At 38.9% G+C, this 18,376-nt stretch overlaps 1 pseudogene; it reads left to right on the forward strand.

Annotated features, from left to right (window-relative positions):
• The first annotated feature begins 6,120 nt into the window (after nt 1–6,120).
• LOC120584506 (uncharacterized) lies at nt 6,121–6,239 on the forward strand (annotated as a pseudogene).
• Nucleotides 6,240–18,376: the final 12,137 nt, after the last annotated feature.

An 18,376-nucleotide genomic window follows, 5' to 3' on the forward strand; every position in this document is an offset into this window, starting at 1 on the left:
CTCCCATCGATGGACTTTTAAGATACCTTCTTTGCATTCTGAAGTCAGCCATTTCTCTAGGGAACTTTTTTGGGGGTAGTGTGCTGGCTGGAAAATTACTGCTTGGCTATCGCCCATGGGAACATAACATTCTAACAATAAGTTTTCTGCTTCTGTACCCCCGCTTGCACAACCGACCTGTGGGTTGACAGGTAGTGAATAGGAGAAAAATAGACCTTTGTGTTTAAGACAGAATGAGTAATGGGATTTAGGGCTTAAAAACCCTGTACCTCTACATTTCGGGGCTGCTTAATTTGGGGTCTGCGTACCCCTGGCAGACCCAGCTAGCTGAATAAAGAGTGTGTTTCCTATAACTCACTGATTTCTGGTGGTCCGTGTGTCTTTTGGGGGCTGGCGGCTACAACAGTAGGAAATGTTTTTTTTAGAGACTATAATCCATTCCCTGGCTTTAAAAAAATAATTATATAAATAATACATGTTTGTTGTAAAAGAAAGAAAGATCATAATTATAATTATATCATATTTATACCAGAGAAATAATGTCAAATTTTGGTACAGCACATTCCAGTCTTTTTTCTACATCCTTATAAATATTTTTTTAATGACAAAATACAAGGCATATTGTTTATTTGCCTTTTAAAAACTCAGCAAAGTCTCATGAACTTTTTTCTATCCCATGAATGCACTTCTCCGTGATCATTTAAATGAGTACATGGTATTTCATCATTTGAAAGCAGCAGTTTTTATAATCAGTTCCTGTTTTTGGACATACGAGTTGTTTTTTATTTTTTCATATTATAAATAAAAACTTATGATATGGAAATTTTTACAAAATTTTTCATATTTATACTACCATATTATAATATTTAAAATTGATCAATATTTATCAATGAAAATTTGCATTTATTTAATTCTTACCCCAAAGGATCACTTCCTAATAGTGAAATTGCTAGACCTAAGGATAAGCACAATAAAAAAATTCTTTTTAATGTAATAGTCTCATGATTCAAAATTCAGAGGTTACAAATACAGTATAGTCTTTGCAATCCTTGTCCCAGCTACCCCACACCGAGAAACCAGTGTTACTAGTTTCTTGCTGATCGTTTCAATATGACCAATTTTATAATTATACAAATTAATTTATATGTTTACTTTTCATTCCTTTTTTCCACAAGTGGTCAAATATTGTAACCTACTTTACACCTTGCATTTTTCACCTATTTATTTGTTGAAGATCTTTGCATAATGATTCATAAAGAGCGAACTTCCTTAGGCTATATAGTGTCTCTTATGAATGTTCCATCTATTTAACCAGTCTCCAACTCATGGATATTTAGGTTATCAACCTTTTGCCATTACAGACAATTTTTCAATAAATAACCTTACACATATGCTCATTTACACATTTGTCTAAAGGATAGTTTTCTAGAAGTGGAATTGGTGGGTGCAGAGGTTAGTGCATTTGTAATTTGGGTAGATACTGCCAAAAGGCTCTCCCACAGAGGTTTTACCAAATTCCGTTCCATCAGTAACATCAGAGAGTACTTTCCAATGTAGTGTGTTAGCAAAATTTTCAACCTTTGCCAATCTGACTGGCAAATAATATAATGGTTTTATTTGGGTATGCATCATTTTATTGGTTTTTATTCAAATTGACTCCCTGTTCCCTTTTTATTTTGCTGTTGATCATTACTGAGAAAGAGATGAGGAACTTTTAAAAATAGCAAATATGGGAAAGTTCTCAGTTATTTTGTTCCCGCTCCTTGATAATTGTTAAGTCAGTGGTTCTTACCTTGGTTGTACCTACAAATCTCCTGGGCTGCTTTTTAAAAATAGCAAGGCCGAAACCATTGTACATTTACAATGGTGAATACGTGACATTATGCATTTGGCAAAACCACAGAACTGTGTAATTCAAAGGGTGAACCCTAATGTAAACTCTGGACTTTAGTTAGTAATATTGTACCAATATTCATCAATTCATCAGTGTTCAGCAGTTGTAATAAATATACCATACCAATGCAAGATATTAATAGCAGGGGAGCCTGTGAGGGGGTGGAGGGTGGGGGTAGGGGGACATATGGGAACTCTTTGTATTTCCTGTTCAATTTTTCTGTAAACATAAAACTGCTCTAAGAAATAGTCTATTAAAAACAAAAGACAAACACACACACACATACACCCCAAGGCCCACTTCCCTTAGAGATTCTGATAAGTGGACTGGAGTGGAGCCAGGCCTAGATGTTATTTAAAAGGATCTTAGGTGTTGCTGTGATCATGGAAGACCTAACAGCCTTTCACCCAGGTCCCACCCCAGACAGGTTAAATCAGACTCTCTGCAGATGCAACCCAGGCATCTCGAGGTCACAAAAAGTTCCCCAGATCATTGTGATGTGCAGTCAGTCCTAGTGTGAAGCAATTAGGTAGTGTTTCAATCCTGGTCTGAGCCTAGAAGATCTTTGATGGGGCATCTGGGGATCTTCCTTTTCGCAAGCACATCTGGTCAAGGAGGATAGCTCCAGTTGGCTGTAAGTGTCCCCCAAAGGGTGGTCCTCCAACTAGCAGTATTGGCATCACCTGGAAATCTGTTAGAAATGCAAATTCTTGGGTCCCACCCCAGACGTACTGAATCCTAAACTGGGGAGGGTGACCAGGGAGGAGGGTTCAACAGTGGATTTTAACAAGCTCCCAGGGGATTCTGATGCACACCCCTATTTGAGAACCACTGATCTAATCACCTGAAAACAATTCCTCTTGGTGCCTGGATTTTGATCTTGCCCCTTGAGACATGATAAACTAGCATTATACTTATAGATGGCTTACTTTGTCACGCCCTCACATTAGCTGTAATAGATCCTTAAGGGACTTGCAACTTTCAAAGTTGTCATTAAGAACACACTTAAATATGTAATATACCAAAGTTTACTTTATTCGAACCAGAAACTTTATAATTGTACTAGCCTTTTCTTTCCTGTTTTCCTCTTTTTACCCAGGCCCCACCCCAGATTAGTTAAATCAGACTCTCTGGAGGTTCTAGAGATAGATATTTTATCTCTACAGATACTTTAACTTTTTCAAAATGGTATTAATTGGGAAAGTTGTAATTCTGTGTTGGGCTTACTCAAATAATACTGTACAAACGAAGCCAGTGCCACCCATCAGTGTGACTGAGGATTTCCTTCTTAGGGTGCATAAATTCTCTAATAAAGAAATACCTTAGTGGGTAAGGCTGATACAGGACAGGACAAATTTCTCCGATTTGGTAGGAGGAGACCAAGCCTGCACTGAGAGAAGAAGAGGGTCCTTTGGCAGAGAGTGTAGAAAGAATTCAACACATACTCCAAAGTTAGAATCAAAAGGAAAGTTTAGTAGAAAAGAGGTAACACTCCACTGACAGAACGTGGTCTCCTCTCAGAGGCAGAGAGTAGGACACTGAGAGGGACAGTGACAGTAGAGAGAGACAAGGGCAATGAGAGAGAGTAAAGGCCTGAGAGGGACCCTGGGTGTTCAGGGAATTCAGTTCCTATGTCATTCTTTAGTTCCCATTTCCTTTGATATGGACATATAGTGAGGAAGGGGAAGGTATGTAGTGTGAAAAGGTAAGAACTTGTAGAGTGAAAGGCTTGCTGGCAGTTCCCAGCCTTTAATCCATAGGTTCCCCACGGTTTTGGCCATGGGGAATGACTCTTGGTTCCTGTTTCCCCTTCACAGGTGTGGGGAATGAGTCATTAGCAGTCCCAGCAGAAATCTTCCTTTGTTCTGCAGGTGTCCTCCTGGCCTGGCTGCAGGGCTGATCAGCATATTGTAGTCTCTGATTGTGGCTTGATTAACATTTTAATTCTCTTGTCTTCTCCTTACATTAATAAGACTGAAAGCATTTTATATCATAATCCCCAATTAAAGAATTTTGTTTTCATCGAAATGGCTCTTGGTCTCATTTATTGACTTTAAGGTACATGTAGTGGGGGAGAATCTCAGTTTCCAATTTTACAGTCTCAGGTATGTAAGAAGTCTCCAGTTCTTTGTTCTTTTAGACTTTTATGTAGTGCTGGGATTTTCTTTCTTTCCTTTTTTTTTTAATACAAATAAATCAGACCGTGGGCTCAGTACTATGATGTGTGTGTCACTCAGCACTGGGTCCCTCAAAATGTGGTAGACTCCAGCAGGGTCAAAAGTCCAGGGCTGGGGCTGGGTGGGTGGGGGGCTCCCACTACGGACACATTGACCTCTCCCTGTCAAGGTCTCTGGTGGTGCTTTAAAGTCCCTTTCCACATTGCTTCCCTATCTGTCATGGGCGGCTGGAGGAGTCTCTGCTGGGCCGGGGAGCCCTAGACCACCTCACCTGAGATCTCAATAGCCTCCCTCCTGTGTGGCCTTGGAACTTTGCCTATCTCCAGGACTGGCTCCCTCTTTTTCTACTTATCCCCACAGGCACACTATTCACCCCTTGGCCTCTGGAATCTTCCCATATACCAGGAGTTCTCACACTTTAATGTGTGTATTCACTGTATGAAGAACTTGTTAAAAGAGTTTCCTGGGCCTTACCTTGAGAGATTCTGAATCAAAGGCTGGATGAATTCACATTTCTAACAGGCCTTCTGATTTCTTTTTCTGTAAGACTGGCTAGGACCCCCTTCAAAGGGTGTCAGAGCTTTAGAACAAAATTTCCAGAGGCAAAGGAACATGAAGTCATGCACCTACTTGAATTGGGGAAGGGTGTAGGATGATGTGAGCAAAGAGAGGTGAACAAACAAATTAGTATTTTGCAATAAATATTATCAATTTGAAATGACAAAATTTGATTCTGCTACTAAAATATCACTTATCTGATTTATATGTGGACTATACGCATATTGGAATTCTGTTGAGATTGAAAAAAAGTTTTTAAAGAAACTTAAACACCTTTTCCTAGATGGCAGGGACAGTGGCTCTCAAATTGCATACCCAGATAAGCAGTGATAAATAAGTGAATGAATTAATTAATGATAACATTAAAACTGAAAAACACATATTCATCTTCACACAACCCAAGTATGTCTAAAAAAGAACTTGAGTGGACATCATGTAATTAATTGTTCATAGAGGAATGGTGGTTGTTCTCAGTGTTGGTACTATCAGTGAATAAGAATTTTCTGAATTTAGTTTTATTTCACTATGAATTTAAAAATCCTTTTTCCTATATTAAACATTTTCTTCGATGTACTTGTATGGTTTTATTGGTAATAAAATAAATATTACAAGATTAAATAAAACCTGGGTTGTTAGGTCTATAAAATCTTTTGAGTTCTGTCTAGGTGTGTAGGTGCATGTAAGGCAGAGGACACCAAGGCACAAAGAAGAGACCTTTGCTAGGCTCCATTGCTCATCTGACCTCCTAGATGGATCACCAGAGTCTCCAGAAGCACCTGCCCCAGGCCGAACGTCTACTGGACTTAATTCAAACCAGAAAATCCAGGGTGACTCCTGAGAAGAAGAAATCTCCTGAGGCTCATTGCAGTCTCAGTGTAGGCCTACAGTGGCTTCAGTGGACCAGGCCCTCTAGGTGCCTAGAGGCCTCTCTTAACTTTTCAATCACTATTTGAAATAAGCATTAATGAAAGAGCCCATCAATATGCCACCTTGGGCAGGGAGTGGTTTGGTAATGTCTATCATTAGGCCATGAACTGGAACACTAGCAAACATCCTCACCAGGGTTGAATCAAGCTGTAATTAAACCCAGGCCTGGGCACCCCTTTACACAGTAGCCTGGCTACTACCTCTTTAGTCTTCTAAACACTGCCAGCATTATAAATGATGAATAAAACTTGACACCCTTCTCTAAAAATTCCCCATGATGAATTTTTAGGAAGAAAATTTCTGCCAGCATTTCTGGGGTTCCTGCTTGTCTGTGATGCCAACTCTGGCATCCTCCCTTGGGATGTGTCAAATTGTTTGCAATATACTAGATCATCGCTGCCTAGGAGAAATACAATATGCACCACATATATAAATTTAAATTTTTTAGTAGCCACATTAAAAAAGTAAAAAGGAAACAAATGAAAATAATATTAATAATATATTTTACTCAGCCCAATATACTCAAAATGTTTCAACATATAAACAATATAAAAATACTTGAGAGTCTACGGCCATGCCACCCTGAACATGCCTGATCTCGTCTGATCTTGGAAGCTAAGCAGGGTCAGGCCTGGTTAGTACTTGGATGGGAGACCACCTAGAAAGACCAGGTGCTGTAGATGCAAAAAAAAAAAAAAAAATTGAGATCGTTTACACTTTTTTTTGTGCAAAGTCTTCGGACTACTGTGTATGTTTTATATTTCTAGCCCTTCTTAAATAGGACGAGCCATATTTCAAGTGCTCAATAGCCAAATGTGGCTAGTGGCTATTTTCACTGGACAGTGGAGGACCAAGCGAATACAAGATTTCATGAGACATTGCTGTTGTGATTAAAAAGATCATATTCTTTGCTAACGGACTCAAAATATAACTGTGTTTTGATGTCACACACAAGGTGTTCTTTTTGTTTTTCATTTCCTCTGGTTCTGCCTTCTTTTGTGCTAAGTAGATATTTTTCTAGTTTATCACTTTAATTTGCTTGGGTCATATGGTAGTTCTATTTTAAATTTGTTGAGGAAATCCCATATTGATTTCTGTAGTGACTGTGCTAGTTTATATTCCCAGTGACAGGGTTCTCTTTCCTTCACACCCTTGCTAACACTTATCTCTGATCTTTTTGATAATGATCCTTCTAACAAGAGTGAGGCTGTATCACACTGTGGCTTGGCTTTGCATTTCTCTGATGATTAGTGATGTTGAGCACATTTTCATGTGTCTGTTGGTCATTTATTTGTATATCTTCTTGAAAAAATATCTCCTCAGGTCCTTTGCCTCTTGTTTAATTGTGCAATGAATGATGGTTAATATTTCGATGGAATGGGTAGGATGAAAAGATAAGGCATTTGAGGCAGAACATGGTATAAGCAAAAGTTTAGGGGAAATGGGAAAATAAAGGTTGTGTTTTGGAGACCAGTAAGTGGTCGATTTTGAATGAAAAGTGGAGTCCAGAAATTAGAGTGAGGTAAGTTAAGAAAGTACTTCATATTAGAGAGGACCTAGATTCAATAGCATGGAGTTCGTCCTCCATTTGGTGGACAGTAGGAATCCCTCAATATTTTTTGGACCAGGAAGTGACATGGTTCTACTTTGATTTAAAAGATTAACCTTGTATCTTTGAGGAGCAAGCATCTAAAGAGAAAGAAACTGGAGTGAGGGAGATGAATTAGGATGCTGTTTAAATAGCAAGAAACTAATAATAAGGGACTGAACCAGGATGGTGGCAGTGGGATCTGAAAGAAATGACAATGCATAAAGAGTTATGATTGAGGCAGCATCTACAGGTCTTAAAAACTGCTCAAATATGAACAAGGGAAAGAAAGGGTGCTGGTAAAGACCACGGTGACAAAGCAAAGTAGAGGAGGCAGCAGGAAGAACTGGTTTGGTGAGAAGGTGATAATTTGGCTTGAATTGAGTTTGAGGTGCTTGGCAAGCCTTCCCAGTAGAAAGGTGCACAGACTATGTGGGTCACCCACTTGAGGGAGAGATGAGGTCTAGCAATCCGAATTTGAGAGGTGACAGTTCAGAGATGATTAGGCAGACACAAGGATTGAGATGCTCATCAAGGGAATCTACTTAAAGGAGAAGATAGAAAACCTACCTTTAGCCAGGTGGGAACCTTAAGGGAAGAAGGAGTGGTGGTTGGGAAGGGGAAGAGAATGAAGAAGAGACATTGAAAATGGCAGATAAACATTCAGGGAGAAAGAAGACTCTAAGGATTATGTTGGCCATAATTGGGGGCTGTAAGTGTATACCACTTTAAGATGGCTGAGAAGAAACAAGATTGGTCATTCCAAGGAGTAGAAGGATTAAGGGAAGCATTTTCTGTCTTGAAGAGGGGGAAATGGGAATGTTTGTAGGCTGAGGAGAAGGAACAGAGATAGGGGAGATTGAGGATGGAGGTTAGAGGAAGTGGTTGATGGATCGAGTCCACAAAAAGTTGCTAAAAGGGTGCGATTGAGGTAGAAGAGGCAACTTTAGAACAAAGAAAGTGTATTTCTTTAACACAAGAGTGAAGGAGGAAAGGTAAGTGTGATACAGAGATGTTCTCACTGGGCAACTCATGCTTCTCAAGAGAATAGAAAGTGAGAATAGAAACTGAAACTAGGACAGGTGTTGGGTTTTGAGAAGAAAAGAAAGGATTGAAGCAATTGCTAGGGAATGAGGGGCAGAGTCCACCAGAAATGGGCAGGCAGATTTCTGAAGACCACTGGAGCCCAACTGAGTCTAAATCCAAGAATGTGCGATAAAGACAGTTGGACTAAGCACCCAGGTGGGACCCCTGGAGGGAGAAGTGAAGAAAGCAGATAGCGGGGTCTTCCAGAGATAGAATCTCATCAGCTAGCTACGTATTTTACATTATCAATGCAAGTAAAGAACTGGTTTATTTCTTACTCAGCATTGTAGTCCCAATACCCAGAATAATTACTATACTCATACTTAATAAGTGGTTATTGAACAAATGAAGGAAATGAGCAGCAAGATCAAAATCCTCATTAACTGGCTACCATAAAGCAGGAGGAACTATTAGGAGAGAAAGAGTGTTATTATTAAGGCTGAGTCAGTGCCTTGTCAGCAGCTCCCCTATCCCCACGTACCAGAGAAGATACCAGAACCTTAGATCGCTCTTCCCTGCAGACGCTCACCACACCTACCTATGGCACAGAGGAGCTCCATAAAAGCTCCCCCTCTTCTTCCCTGTGTCCCCATGCTTATCTTATGGTCTTGATCTCTAATTTGGTTTCTTAAGATCTAATAGGTCTAATATCAAGCCCACAGTTGTGGTTTACTATGAAGATTTTATCTTCTTGGAACATTAAAAAATTGGCATGATGGCTTATAAACCAGGTATATGTGAATTCAATCCATGGAAGGCACATTAATTCATAGATAAGTTAATAAAATAAGTTCTGAAGCTGTAAAGCTGGGCATCAGCAACAGAGTCAGATGCAATTTACTGTCATTATACTTCTTTCAGAAACAAATTTTTATATTGCTAAGCCTGAAGTAAAAAAATATAGAATTTAGATCTTTCATCCATTAGTAGTATCTAATATTTCAGTAGCAGACAACATGGGCTTTAAAAAAAAAAAAAACAGAGACGCCCCCGCCCACAAGGAAGGTACAAGACAAAATTAATAATCATTTAGATATTACATGAACATTTATAGTCAACAGGCTTAAATGCTCAGAATTTCATGTTTCTGGGCAGAACATGCCTTTACTATTACAATATAGTATTATAAATTATAAATATAAAAAATTTTGTAAAACTTTCTGTATCATAAGTTTTCATTTATAATATGAATTTGTTGTGGCCACAGAATACATCTCACAGACCTCAAACTACAAGGGGCATTACTGACCACTGCTGCTGTCCTGCTCCCAGCCAGTGACTGGCTGCTTTAGTCAGAGATGCTAGGGCTGACTTTGATGCTTAGAGATGCTAGTTCTGGTGGCTGACTTTGGCTTGAGGGCTCTCCTTTGGTCTTACAGAAACTTCCTTACATCACACAGAGGTCTAGGACACTTCCAGCCAGTCTTTCCTCCCTCTCTCCTTCACTTGGGGCCAAACTTGCGTGGGATCTAATATTGCTCCTAACCTTTTCACGGATCCCTCTCCTCTCACAGGCATAATAAAATCCTTGCACCATTAAACTCATTTTGAAGTCAGCTTCTTGAAGAACCTGGACTGATGTAGAACCTTTGCATCAGAGCCCAGAGGCTAAGAAGGGCTGATGTCAGGTGAGAGTTTCAATGGCATTGCTCTAGCCACTGAAGAGGCTGATTATGACATAAATAGAAGTATGTATTTTGGTCTTCAATCCCGGAGCTGATGGTCCCAATCTGGGTCCAAAAGACTGAGAATTGGGGGCAGGGCGGCGGAGGGTGGGGGGGAGGTGGAAGCAGGCAATGGTGTAAGTCCTGGCCTGAATCCAAAGGCATAACCGGGAGCATCAATATTTGAAGGCAGGAGAAGGTAGATGTCCCAGCTCAAGCAGAGAGAGAAAATTCACCCTTCCTCTAACTTACTGTTTGATTCAGAAGCTGTCAATTGATTAATGATGCCCACCTGCATTGGTGAGGGCAATCTGATTTACTCAGCCTACCAATTCCAATGCTAATCTCTTCTGGAAATACTCTCACAGACACACTCAAAAATAACGTTTAACGAGCTACCTGGGCATCCCTTAGTCCAGTCAAATTGACATTTATATTAGCCATCACATGCAGGTTTCCTGTTCTCCATTTAACAAATAAGGAGACAAAGGGACAGTCTCAGTGAATTAAGATTTAACTAGGGAGCACAGTCTTGTGACCAGGCCACTGAGATAAGTGTAGTAGACATTTGTTGGGTGTGCCCACCCAGGGTCCATTTCCTATTCTTCTGCCAGGAGCCCCATTGTTTTGTTTTCTGGAAATAGCCCTCTACACTGGAAACAGTCTTGGTGGGGGAGTCACTCAGGGTGTTTCTCCTCCCGCACTCAAGGGTTGGCAAGTAACTCAAGTTAGTCTGAAGAGGGGTGGAGGTGGGGTTTCCTCCCAGGACCTGAATTGGAGCAGCACAAAACTGGAATGGTTGGAGAGCATTCGTTCAGAGGCCAGGAACTTTGGCTTTCTCTCAAGTATCTGGCCATGCCTGAAACCTTTCAAGACTTACCTTTGCTTCAGTTAAGCAGAGGTGGTTTCCACTGGTTGCATTGTATTCAGTTTTTCAGGGGGAGTCCCTTAAAGGCAAAAGTGAAAGGGACAGCATTACTGAATCAGACTAATGTAGGGAGGATGCAAGAGAATTAAAAATGTTAAATCAAGCTACATTCAGAGACTGTAATGTGCTGATCAGCCCTGCTGCCAGGTCAGGACACCTGCAGAACAAAGGAAGATTTCTGCTGGGATTGTTGACAATCCATTCCCCCACCTTGAAGGGGAAACAGGAAAACAGTCTTTAAGTGGAGCACTACACAAATAAAATCATTCATTCCCTATGGCTAAAACCATGGGGGAACCTATGAATTAAAGGCTGGGAACTGCCAGCAGCCTTTCACTTTACATATTTCACACTACATACTCTTCCCCTTCCTCACTGTATGTCCATATCAAAGGAAATGGGTTCATAAAATCTTTTAAACTATAATATAACTCACAGGAACTAAAGAATGATATATAAATTGAATACCCTACAGGGCTTGGTCTCCACCCCCTCACCATCACCACTTTCCTGCATCAAAAGCACATGACGTTCAATGTCTCAAGCGAACCTCTCAAGATTCTCCTCATTATCATAAATAAATAAGGCCTGCCCTAAGTTGCAATTAGGGAGAGATGGGGTTAGTGTATATTCAGTTGTCTTGATGCAGGATAAGGCAAATTTCCCCAAGTAGCGGGGAGACCAAGCCCTGCACCGAGGAAAGAAGAGGGTCCTTTGGTGGAGCATGAAGAAAGAATTCAAGACACACTCCGAAGTTAGAATCAAAAGGAAAGTTTAGTAGAAAAGAGGTAACACTCCACTGACAGAACGTGGTCTCCTCTCAGAGGCAGAGAGTAGGACACTGAGAGGGACAGTGACAGTAGAGAGAGACAAGGACAATGAGAGAGAGTAAAGGCACTGAGAGGGACCCTGAGTATTCAGGGAATTCAGTTCGTATGTCATTCTTTAGTTCCCATTTCCTTTGATATGGACATATAGCAAGGAAGGGGAAGGTATATAGTGTGAAATATGTAAAGAGAAAGCCTGCTGGCAGTTCCCAGCCTTTAATCCATAGATTCCCCATGGTTTTAGCCATAGGGAATGACTCTTGGTTCCTGTTTCCCCTTCACAGGTGTGGGGAATGGGTAGTTAGCAGTCCCAGCAGAAATCTTCCTTTGTTCTGCAAGTGTCCTCTTGGCCTGGCTGCAGGGCTGATCAGCACATTGCATTCTCTGAATGTAGCTTGATTAACATTTTAACTCACTTGCCTCCTCCCTACATTAGTCTGATTCAGTAATGCTGTGCTGTCATCTCCCAAATCTCCTCCAGTGCTCACCGTGGTCTCAGGCTGTGATCTGGGTCCTGCCACCCTGAGGGACCTTCTCCAGGCCTCTATTTCCATGTCTGTAACATAAAGATGCTGGATTGCCTGCCCCTAATACCCCTTCCCCCTCTTAAATCTTCTCTTTCTGTGAGAAATTGTGGGTAAAAAATAGAATGGAAGAATAACTGACATTTCTTTCATGTTTACCATGTGCTAGTAATACACATAAAACCCTTTATGTGTATTACCCCATTTAATTCTCCTAACAACCTGACTCCATGAGGCCATGGACTCTTTTTTTCACTCGCATATCCACTCTGTGCTTGGCATAAAGTAGACAATTAATAAATATTAGAATGGATAAACGAGGCAAAAAATAGGAAAAAATCAATAAATGAATTAATAAGGAGGGAAAGAGACCAATTTGCTCCAAACCTAATTCTATAGTCTTTTAATTTTCTTAGCTCGTTTAGGTTCTCACTATTTCTCATGTAGGCTCTAGGTTTTTGGAGGAAGTTTCTGAATTAGTTCCTTTTTTTCGGCTACTGTGAAGTTATGATTTCTGAATCTGCTTCATCTCTCTTTTTCTTCTTTCAAGTGGAACCGATAACCAACCCCAATGAATATCACTTAATTGATCAGGATCTAGATAGAAAGGCTCTAAGAGTTCTGAGATGGAATGTTACAGCCCAAATAACCCACCCTCATGGGGAGTTTTCCACAAGTTAACCGAAGAAAAACACAAACAAGCTTGGGCTTAGTTCGCGATATGCTGACATCAGCTGGAAGTGGACAGCTGCAACTTTGTGGCTTCAATCTGAAGGGTCCCTGAAAGACAACAGGGAAGGGAAATTCTGGGTAGAACTGCTTGAATGGAGAGATGATCTAGCTTGCCTTGATAGCCAAAGACCCGGAAAATAAAAGATTGGTGACAAGGAGGTCTGGGAAGGGAGAAGGTAGATGGAAACCTTGGAATGGGTAAAAATTGTGAAGGTATTTATATCTCATGCGAATACTCACCAAAGAGCAGAGGAGGGCTGTACTTATCAGAAAGACAAGACGTCCTACTCCGTGGATGTCAGTTAGCCTTTTTCCTGTCACCCCTCCCCATCCCCACCTTTGCCTAGTGCAGGTAGGGATGTAGGTAATACTTGGACTCAACAACTTGAACTTCTTCTCATGAGGCCGGTCCTGCTACCGCAACTATTGTGTGCTAGATCTGCCCAAAACAGATGTCAATGTGTAGTCCCTAATATGGCACCATTCCCAAAGAGATCAGCCATCCAGCTGGTGGGCAGGCTTATTACAGAGGACTTTTGTTTGACCATAAGGGTTCTTCATGCCCTTGACCCAACAGGCAGGTTATCTGGGTGATTGGATCTGATTATCGAGAGGAGAAGGGCTCCTGGAACATAAAGGAGATCAGGAGCATGATGTTTGGAACACCCCTTAGTACGATGTAATGGAAGGCTGCAGAGACTAACAAACGTAGGACTACTAAGGAACAAGACCTTTCAGGAAAGAAGATTTGGGTCACTCGCCTGGGTAATGAACCTCACCTGAACTGCTGACTGAGATGAAAAGAAACATGAAATGGATAGTGGAAAAAGAAAGTTATAGATATTAGCTGTGGCCTTGTGACCAGTTGTATAACAAAGACTGTAGTGGTTATTATAGTTTCTTCCTTGCTTGTTTCATATTTATCTGTGTTAACTAAACTTTTCTCCTTCCCTCCTTTGTTTTATATGAGGAATGCTGGTAGTGATTATAATTGGTCTTTGGGTTACAGAATAAGGGGCACCAAAGTTTTGTCATTCTAAAATATGCCTTTTGGGATATTGATTTTAGGCTTATTATTAAGAAATGAGAGTCAGAAAGAACCTTTTACCCTCCCCCTTACCTACCTAAAGCAATTCAGATAAAAACACCTGCTTAAAGGAAGGGAGGATTGCCTTAGCATCATAAGATGTACTAAATATGGCGACAAGGAGCAATCTAGCAAAGCCTGTTTGTTGAACTTCCTTCTGTGTTCCATTGTTTAGGGGTGGCCCAGAAAGAATTTGTTCCCTACATGTCTCTTTTTTGCCTACCTATGAATAACTTGCTTTCCTTTTGAAATCCCAGACCCCTGCCCCACTTCTCCTTTGTCCAAAATGGCATACAAACCTCAACTGCTCAAAGCATCTTGGGGGTTCATGTTCTTATGGCACCCCTGAATGAATATCCATAATAAATTTTGGACACTTTCTCCTTTTAATCTGTCTCCTGTTAATTTGATTATTAGCACAGCTAGAAGAATTTAGGAAGTGGGAGAGAAAATTATTTTTTGTGCCCCCACAAAAACATCCGAACAGAAATTAATATCAGCCAGAGTGGAATACAGTGGTTGATGGAATTTTAAATCTCCCCTTTTCAGAGCAAGAGTGAGAATATCTTTATTTGTACAAGGTATACTTGCATTTTGAAATGGGGTTTGTTGCTGTTGTTGAACAGATGTTAAAATGTGTATTGAAGGGCACAGATGATGAGTAGTTGAAGGAGTGGGCTGCACCAATTAGCAACCAATAGCCTATTAAATCTGCAATGTCTCTTTTCAATTTGGTTCTGTAATGTTAAGGCTGACAGTCTATAAACTTGGAGTGTGGGATCTGAGCGTCCCAGGCTTTCTCACCAGCTGACTTCCTATTAGCTTCTGCCAAGGGGAGGCACTGATGGGAGCTTCAAAGTAGAAGAGGAGAAATGGTGCTCCTTCAATAGGTGAAATCCCTAAGTGTTCCAGAGTGTCTATGTTCAAATTATCCAGAGGATAAGATACCATTTTGTCAGCTTTTCCAGATATTTGGGTCTTAGACTTGAAGCTGCTAATTGACAGAAGAATTGCAAGACCAAATTACTTAGTACTAAAAATTACAAACATCGGCACAGAATCATTACCGCTAACATCATTAATATCTATCAGATTCACTCTGGAAATTCTGACTGTTCTCTCTTGAAAAGCCTGTGGAACATTATCCACCCCGTAGGTCACTGGGCATTACTGATTTATTAAATTGTGTAAAGAGAGTGTGCATTTTCCTCACCAGTAATATCAGGAGCCCCTTTGTTCTCTGTTGACTTTTTAGCTGAAGGGATTTGGATGTCTCGGTTGGCATCAGAAAAGACAGCATTATCACTATTTAATAGCTATTTGATACTTAGTCTCTTTGCTAAAATGATTGGAGTCTTTTATTAATATATAGGGAATAATTCTGTGTCTTAAAGGTCTGTGAAATAAATTAAAAAAAAATTTTTTTGGGTCGTGCAATACCGTGGATATACCAAATGCCACTAATTGTGTATTTTAAAATGGTTAATTCTATTATGTAAATTTTCCTCAATTAAAAAAAAAACTTTCCTAAAATATTTTTTTTTCACATTGAAAACTTATTTGGTTCACCTAGATTCAAGGATATTTAAAGATTTTTCATCGACTACTTAAGTTTCTGCTTATGCTGAGATCTCTTTCCTAGGTCTTAGATCTTGGGTAGTTTTTATTTTCAGTGACGTGCATGATTTGTAATCACTTGATAGGTGAAACAAAGTGTAGAAGACTTGTTTGCACTGGCTGTTTGACCCAACTACTTCCTTAGGATGTTATTGCCTCAGTAATTGAGTAATCTTAGCTTTAGACTGAAGGCTGCTCTTGTCCCATCTAATTAATGTTAAAAAAAAAAAAAGATTAGAAATGATCGAACTATTTCTAAATAACTTAACTTTATCCAAGACCAAAGCTTAACAATATTTATAGTAATACAAAAATATCTAGCACCTAAGATATGATAGTAAATTTAAAAATTCTGGCATTTAATAAAAGTTATTGAATATGTAAAGAAGCAAATAATATGACCTATAGTAAGGACAAAAATAAATCAATAGAAAGAGACCCAGAAATTAAAAGATGATAGAATTAGTAAATAAAGCAAATAGTTAATAGAACTGTTCAGTATATTCAAGATGGAAAAGATTGAATATATTAAGTAAATAAAAGGAAGATAGAAAAAAGATAGAAATGGAAATTCTAGAGATGAAATGTACACTGGATGGAATTAATACCAGGTTAGACACTGTGGAAGAAAAAAAGGCATAAGTACAAAGGTAACTACTAGAACAAAAACGTAAGCCTTCCTAAACACCAAAATTTTTTTTCTCCATCCTCAGGGTTTATTTTCATTAAATCAATTTAGTTAAATCAAAATCACCTTCTACATTCTACTTTGCCATCTTGACCAGAAGTCCCCCTCACCGATTTTTTTAATAAATAAGAGTAAAGAATGTATATCTTGCAGCAAAAAGAGCACAGCAAATAAAATACACATTATTATAAAATATCATGACAGAGTTGAGACCAAACATATTATTTATACCAATAAATGCAAATGAGCTTAACTCATTTGCTAAAAGATTAAAAATTACATTTTGGGTCACAAAAATAGACCCAAAATAATAATTCAGCTTTCCTGGTACAAACAAGAAACATACTCTAAACAAAATGATTCAGAAAGACTAAAAATAAAAGATGGACAAAGGTATATCAGATTAATGAAAAAAATGAAAGGAAAATAAATATAGAAATGTTCAAGATAGAGCTTTATTATTTCCTTACTTATTCTTTTGTGTTCACAGAACTTTTAGCTTTTCATGACCAATGGGCACATGAAGTTGCTCTATATTCGTGTACGGCAGCTCCGCCTTTTTAATGTGTTGGTAGACTAATACAGCTATTACTTAAAGAATGATTATGATACACAAGACACAGCACTAAGAAGGTTTTATTTATACATCTCATTTAGTCTTCAGAATTCTATGCATTTACATATTATTATTTCCAATTTGCTGTTAAGAAAATGAAGGGTCAGAGAAGTTAAGTACTCTCTGTGTGATCCAAGGTCATACACTGGTAAGTGGCACAGTCACAACTTGAGCCCAAATCTGTTTAAATTCACTGTCCTGGATTCAGCCAGTTCTCCACACTGCTTTATCTTTTATTACATTCTAATGAAGTATTTGAAAAATATTGACAGATTATAAGAGTGCATGTCCAATTTTATACCAAATATAAACATATACTGGTTGGACTACATACCATTCATCTTAGAAAAGAATTGAAAATGTCTTCCCTCTTTATCTTTTCTATTTTAAATAAAGAAAACCTATCAGGAGAAGGGAACTGATTTACATTAACTGACCTTTCCATCAGAGGTTATTGGTACAGCAGAAGGTCACTTTAGGATCCCAAATTAACTATATTACATATATATAGTTATATATATATATATATATATATTCCATTTAGGCACAATCAAAATGAACAGTTAATTGTTACCATTTTTTCTAAAATATTTTGATGTTATTATAACCTTACTCTACTTTTGATTTGCACAGTTTCCGTAGGTTACAGATCTTACAAGTCATATTTGTATTCTAGATCTGAGGAATAGGAATACACTGATATGCACTAAAACACACACAACGAAGAGAACAACAACACGAAAGCTTTCACAAGTTTACATTCATATTAACTTTACTTAAATAGATAATATCTTCATTCAAATAAAAAGAGTACCAGCTTTATTTTTATCTGGATTTAATAGAAATTCCCTAAAAATTCTAGTAGTGTGCATAATGTGAATACCTGGCCTCAGAAGCTGTGAGGTAATAAAATGTTTTTTGTTTTAAGCTGCCATGTTTTGGGGTAATTTGTTATCCAGTAGTAGATAAAACATTGATATACAATTTAAATGAACTAAGCAGACCGTATGAAAATTATTGGTTGCCATGGCAGGACATCTAAAAACTTACTGAGAAGTTCTCATTAAATGACACATAATAAAGGTCTGGAGACAGAACATCTCATGGTTTATAGAACAGTGCCTTGAAATATAGCTTTATCAGTGATATTAAGCATTATTAAAGAACAAAATTCACCTGAGTAAATTTGTAGATCTAATTGGCTTTATTAAGCAATTCGTAAATTGAGCAGCACCCCATTTGGCAAGTAGAAAAGTGCACCAAGGGGTTGCACAAAATAGAAGCTTTTTTATAGACCAAAGGGCATGGCAAGAGAGTTGTCAACAAAAGAAAAGAAAGGATTCTTTTTAGACCAGGTCATCTTTTTGGGAGAAGAGAGTGGCAGGAGTTGAATCATGACGATTACCTCACTGGTATTGATCAGGAAATTTCAGCCTTAATGGTTTAAAATTCCACTCCTGGGA

Source organism: Pteropus medius, unplaced genomic scaffold (assembly GCF_902729225.1).
Source record: "Pteropus medius unplaced genomic scaffold, Ma_sr-lr_union100, whole genome shotgun sequence".
Classification (NCBI taxonomy): Eukaryota; Metazoa; Chordata; class Mammalia; order Chiroptera; family Pteropodidae; genus Pteropus; species Pteropus medius.